The sequence below is a fragment of the Grampus griseus genome, assembly GCF_964374135.1.
Source record: "Grampus griseus genome assembly, chromosome: 9".
NCBI lineage: Eukaryota > Metazoa > Chordata > Mammalia > Artiodactyla > Delphinidae > Grampus > Grampus griseus.
Window position 1 is genome coordinate 40,932,892 of NC_139003.1, and position 6,756 is coordinate 40,939,647.

General features: G+C 44.6%; 1 pseudogene across 1 annotated transcript; it reads right to left on the bottom strand.

Moving 5' to 3' along the window:
* Positions 1–585: 585 nt before the first annotated feature.
* On the bottom strand, positions 586–1,461 carry LOC309827147 (heterogeneous nuclear ribonucleoprotein A1-like; annotated as a pseudogene). Its single transcript has one exon. The product of its transcript is annotated as a heterogeneous nuclear ribonucleoprotein A1-like (transcript).
* Between the last annotated feature and the right edge of the window lie 5,295 nt (positions 1,462–6,756).

Below are 6,756 nucleotides of genomic sequence, written 5' to 3' on the forward strand. Positions count from 1 at the left end.
CATAAGCTCCTTGAGGCTCAGCTTCCTCATCTGTTAAATGGGAGTAATAGCAGTGCCTTGTCTGCAGGGAATAATAATAGTTGTGAGAGTCAAACAAGGGCATGGAACAGGCTCAGTGAGTGAATATCTTTGTCCCCAAGCTGTTTACTGACAGCACGTAAGCTTTTGTAACAAAGGCTGCTGGTTTCCATGAAGGGGAGCTGGTAATAAGATTCCTCAGAGGTTTTTGTTTTTGTTTTTGTTTTTAAAAAAGACACATTTATTCGGCATCATGATCAGACTATTATATTTAGCAATCAGCAGCATGGGTGCAAAACAAAAAATCTACATTAAAACCCTTTGTTGAAATGCTTTACACTTTCCACAGAACAAAAACTAAAATAACCTATTATACAATTAGTCACAAATACAGTCCTCGAGTTTTTTGCACATACACATGAGTATCGTCTAAAACATGTCTTCTTTGTAGCAGCTAGGCCCTGCCACCACTGTGCTTGGCCGAGTTCACAAATCTGTTGTAGCCTGTAGCTTCCCCGTCACTTCTCTGGCTCTCCTCTCCTGCTAAGCTTTGTTTCCTGGCAGTAATTACAGCCTCCTGCCACTGCCGTAGCTCCTGCTGCTGCTGGAACCGCCACAGCCACCTTGGTTTTGGGGTTTGGCAAAGTATTGGCCTCTACCACCATAGAGGCAAGAACTTCTGTCTCCAAAGTTTCCTCCTTTCACGGGTCCAAAATTTGCAGATTGATTGTTGTAACGGCCAAAAGCATTGTAGCTTCCACCCTCTCCAAAAGTGCTTCCATCATTACCGAATCCATTATAGCCATCCCGCTGCCACCATAGCCACCGCCACCACGGCTGCCACCAAAGGCATCTCGACCACTGACGTTTCCTCCACGAACAAAGCTGCCATTCCCACCAAAACCACCGCCACGACCACCATCAAAGTTTCCAGAACCACTTTGACCCCTTTGGCTGGGTGAAGCACCAGCCATCTCTCGCTTAGATAGGGCTTTCCTTACTTCACAGTTGTGGCCATTCACAGTGTGGCGTTTCTGAATGACAACCTTGTCTACGGAGTCATGGTCATCAAAGGTTACGAAAGCAAAGCCTCTCTTTTTGCCACTGCCTCAGTCAGTCATGATTTCAATCACTTCAATTTTTCCCATACTGTTCAAAATAATCTCTTCGGTGATGTTCTTCAGTGTCTTCTTTAATGCCACCAACAAAAATCTTTTTCATAGTTAAGTGGGCACCAGGTCTTTGAGAATCTTCTCTTGAGACGGCCCTCTTTGGTTCCCCAACTCTTCCATCCACCTCGCATGGCCTTGCCTTCATGGCTGCACCCACCTCCTCCACAGTGGCATACATGACAAACCCGAAGCCTCTGGAGCGCCTGCTGTTTGGATCCCTCGTTACCACACAATCTGTCAGCACTCCCCGCTGCTCAAAGTGGCTCCTCATGGGCTTCCCTGGTGGCGCAGTGGTTGAGAGTCCGCCTGCCGATGCAGGGGACACGGGTTCGTGCCCCAGTCCGGGAAGATCCCACATGCCACGGAGCGGCTGGCCCATGAGCCATGTCCGCTGAGCCTGCGCGTCCAGAGCCTGTGCTCCGCAACAGGAGAGGCCGCAACAGTGAGAGGGTCGCGTACTGCAAAAAAAAAAAAAAGTAGCAAAAACAGTGTTTGGAAGGTTGGCTGCAGGGCAGAATAAGGAGATAGAAAGTGATCAAAGGTGATTCACAGTGTTAAATGGAAAATATACCCTGGAGCTTACCTTCACGTGGTCCAAGGTGTTTCCTGAGCAAATGGCATCACTTAGAGAAGTGATGCAGGGCCAGAGAGTGGGGAGAGAGGGTCTACAGTGTGCATTTCAATGACAATGGGAAATAGTCACTCTGACCAATGCTCTTCTTTGGGCTGATAACTAAAAATCCACCCTACAAATGCCAACTGTATAGCTGTAAGTATGGTACTTTACTAAAGTTCCAAATGTCACGAGAAATAAAGGTCTTTATGGTGTTATGAAACGCTTATACCTGAATGTGAATGAAGTCACTGACAGCTATTTCGTGGAGTGCAGGAGAGAGATTATCAGGACGCTGGGCACCAGTGGGGAAAAGTAAAAAACGCAGAGGCTGAGGGCAGAAATAGATCAAGGGGAAGCCAGGCTGGCAGCTACCCATGGTGCCACCCCATAATGGGCACCAAGACATCACTGGAATAGGAGGAAATGTTGTGCCAGTTAGCTCAGATTTCCACATGGAGTTTCTTGCTTTATTGGGAAGCTAATGGGTCCTGCTCTCACCAATTCCCCAAAGTACAAGTGGGCATTTGAAAAGCCATCCTCCCATAGGCCAACTGCTTGGTGCTGTTTCAGCCTCTCCATCAGTGATGGAACGTGGATAGGCTGACCGTCCTACAATGAGGACAAAGTCAACCTAAGCTCTGGCACCTGGTGAGTTTTGACCTGGTGCAGTCAACAAAGAATGAGGGTTCTGCTTTACTGTATGTGTCTTAACCCTCTAAGAGGCCTCCCAGAACATTGTCCAGTTCAGGAAAAAATAAAACGGAAGGAATACAACATCTACCAAAAAAATGAAAAACGTTTGCCATTGTGAAAGTCATAAAAAGGCTTTAAACATATTTTAATAAAACTTTACAACTACATTCATTCGTTCTCCCTTATCATTAGTGAACATGAATAATGCTATGGAAGAATTGTGAAATAAAAGACATTTCTGGGACTTCCCTGGGGGTCCAGTGGTTAAGACTCCATGCTTCTACTGCAGGGAGCACAGGTTCAATCCCTGATTGGGGTACTAAGATCCCACATGCCACGTGGCGTGGGGAAAAGAAAGACATTTCCTTTTTTTTTTTTTAATTTTTATTTATTTATTTTTGTCTGCGTTGGGTCTCCATTGCTGCACGTGGGCTTTCTCTAGCTGCAGAGAGCGGGGGCTACTCTTTGTTGCGGTGCACAGGCTTTTCATCCTGGTGGCTTCTTTTGTTGCGGAGCATGGGCTCTAGGCGCGTGGGCTTCAATAGTTTGGCACACGGGCTTAGTTGCTCCACGGCATGTGGGATCTTCCCGGACCAGGGCTTGAACCTGTGTCCTCTGAATTGGCAGGCGGATTCTTAATCACTGCACCACCAGGGAAGCCCAAAAAAAGACATTTCTAAGAAAGTTAAAATATAATGTTACATTTATTCTAAATAACAAGCCCTTTATTCGAAAGAGATATACAATTTTTTAAAGAGAAAATTCATTTCTTCCCTTCAACCACCAACTAAATAAATGTTGAACAAACATGGGAAGTCCATTGGTTTGGGGGAGTTCCATATTGCTACCCTACTTTGGGCACCACATGTCTATAACCAGCCCTGGCTCACCATATCTACCCCCCCCGCCCCAATATAGGTATATATTTTCTTTTGGTTTCGCGTGAATGCATTTGATTCCTTTATTCAACAAGCATATATTGTATGTCGACTGCATGTCAAGTACTGTCCTAGGTACTCTCGAATATTATCACATTTTATCTTTATAGCAAACCTTTCAGGTTGTTTACAAATGAGAAAATTCATTTCAGAAGCTAACTTCCCAGACTCCCAGATGCAATATTAATTTAGTGAATTGATTTTTTTCCCTCAACACATTCCAAAAAGGATTTAAGTCTTTTCCATTAAAAATAAAATCCTACATCTAATGTATGAAGTTTCTGAGTAATGATGGTGCATTGGACAGATGTGTTTACCTTGGCTCTCTCATGGAGGCCCACAAAAAGCCAGCAATGGAGTTCTGTTAAAGAGACTCATAATTTACACAAAGTCAGTGGAGAGGAAACAGCAGCAACAGCATGTGGAACGTGGTAAAAAGCATCTGGCTTGGTCAACTCAAGAGAGCCAAGAGCCAAACCAGAGGAGGGGAAGCCCAGAAACCACCAGCACTGCCTTGCAGAATTTCACAAAATCTCAGAAACAAGCAGCACCGGGTACCCTCTGAAATCGAGGGTAAAATCAGAGTCAAAAACAGGACGGTGGCTTGAAAAATCTGTTAAGAAGCAGTAGATCCCTTCCCCAACCTCAGCAAAATGGTGTACGTTTATTTTGAGAAAATGGTGAGCCGGAGAGACTCTGCCCCAGAGTGAGGTTTGAGGTACCACACTGGAAACAGGAGGCTTTGGGAAGGCTGTCCGTTGAATCTGGAGCTGCTCCCAGGCTCCTCCCTCACTGGCAGCCGGGTCCTCCACCAAGGACTGGGACATTCTTCTCTGGTCATAGAAAATAATCCCACATATACTGACACTGTAGACCCACAGTGAAATGTGCCACCCCACGATACTTAAGTGGAGTCTGCCACGTACAGAGTCTGCAGTCAGCATTTAGTCCCTCATTCGTAAACATGGACAGAGAGCCACGGACTGAAATTGAACACTTGGGGAAAGCTTCTAACGTGAAAAAAGAAAGCCCCAAACTAATAAACAGAAGAAAGAAACTTAGAGGAAACAGAAAATATGGGGGGAGGGGCAGGGGGAGACTTAAAAGAAAATAATTTCACTGAGATCTTCAAAGGAAGAGAAGATATTTTCCACAGGTCCCAAGAACAGAATGTTATTTTAAAAAAAAATTCAGGAAACAGGAGAGCTGCAATATACAGTTGAGGAGTGTCATGAACAGACTTCCAAAACTGTCCCCACAAGATCCCCACCCTCCAGTTATGCAAACACTAATCTTGGTACTACTGTGAAGGGACTTACATGTGCAATTAAGGTTACTAATCAGCCCATCTTAAAGAAGGGAAATGATCCTGGATTACCAAGTCCCAAAGTAATCACACGAGCCCTTAACTACAGACGATGAATCCCAATGATTAAGTGAGATTTGAGATGTGAAAGGGCTGTGCAGTGTAGGGGCCTCAAGTAAGGACACTACCTGAGAAAGGCCTCTAGGTGCTCATGGGAAGCATGAGAAGGAATGTGGACAGACTCTAGGAGCAAAGATCAGCCCCTGGCTGACAGCCAGTAAGGAAAAGGGGACTGACTCCAGTCCTACAACCACAAGGAATGGAATTCTGCCACCAACCTGAATGAGCTTGGAAGCAGATTCTTCCCAAACCTTCAGCTAAGAGCTCAACCAGCCAACAACCTGATTTCCACCTTGCAAAGACCCAAATGAGCCATGCTGTGCCCAGACTTCTGACTCCTAGAAACTAAGATCATAAATGGGTGTTGTTTCAAACCTCTAAGTTTATAGTAATTTATTATGGCATCAATAGGAAGCTAATACACTGAGACCCTACAAGAAACAGAAATTAATAATAGAGAGAAGGAAAACCAGAGTCATGAGATTCTATGAGAAGACTGACCCAGAAGGTCCAAAACCTAAATAAAATCATTAAAAAGGGGGCTTCCCTGGTGGCGCTGTGGTTGAGAGTCTGCCTGCCGATGCAGGGGATGTGGGTTTGTGCCCCGGTCCGGGAAGATCCCACATGCCACGGAGCGGCTGGGCCCGTGAGCCATGGCTGCTGAGTCTGCACGTCCGGAGCCTGTGCTGCGCAACAGGAGAGGCCACAACAGTGAGAGGCCCGTGTGCTGCAAAAAAAAAAAAAAAAAAGGGGAACTCAGAGGGTGCAAGAGAGGAGATTATTGAAGAAACAGAGAAAAATGCCCTTCAGTGAGGGGGTGGGGGGGTGGGGGGGTGGGGGGGGAGGGATAGATTGGGAGTCCGTGATTGACATGTACACACTGCTATATTTAAAATAGGTAACCAAAAAGGACCTACTGTATAGCACAGGGAACTCTGATCAATGCTCTGTAATAACATAAATGGGAAAAGAATTTGAAAAAGAATAGATGCATGTATATGTAGAACTGAATCACTTTTCTGTACACCTGAAACTAACACAACATTGTTAATCAACCATACTCCAGTGTAAAATAAAAATAAAAAGACAAGAAAAGAAAAATGACCTTCATTTGAAGGACGTGAGTTCTCACATTACAAAAGCCCAACACAGTGGATGGAAAAAGACCCCAGAAATGCCCATTATTTTCCTGAAATTTCAGAACACTCAGAACAGAAAGAAAACCCAACAAAGCTTCCAGAGAGAAAAAACAAGTCACATCAAAGGATCAAAATCAGAATGGCTTTGGACTTCACAGCTGAAATGCTGGAACCTAGAAACCAATGGACCAAAGTCCTCACAATCTAAGGAAAAACTATTTCTAGACTAGAATTCTAGAACTGGCCAAATTATCAGTGAAGTATGATGGTAGACTAATGACATTAGACCAGTTAGCTCTCATGAATGTACCTCCCAGCATCATTCTCAGATGCTTCAACAAAACCAGGACTTTAACTGTGGGAGAGGAAGAGACAGGATTCAGGAGCCACGGGGCCGGGGACGGGGGAGGCAGGAAGTGCTGGTCTTATAATAAACTTTGTAGAAATATCAGACCCTTAAGGTTTGATTAAAATAAAAATGGAAAAATAGGCATATTGTAAAAACAGAAGAATAAATAAATGAGGAAACGGATTGAAGAAAACAACCTGGGGTAAACTTAATATCTCAAATGCATACTGTCTGGTCTCAATTAATTCCAAGAACTAGACCACAGATTTGGCTTCATTCCTCCAAGATGCTGAGATACACAGTCAGTTACAAGATTTATAGTGTCCATAGGACAAACACACCACAGCTGTTCAACAGAAACGCAGCTTTTCCTAATACCTGAGACAAATTTTTCCCGTAGGTCCT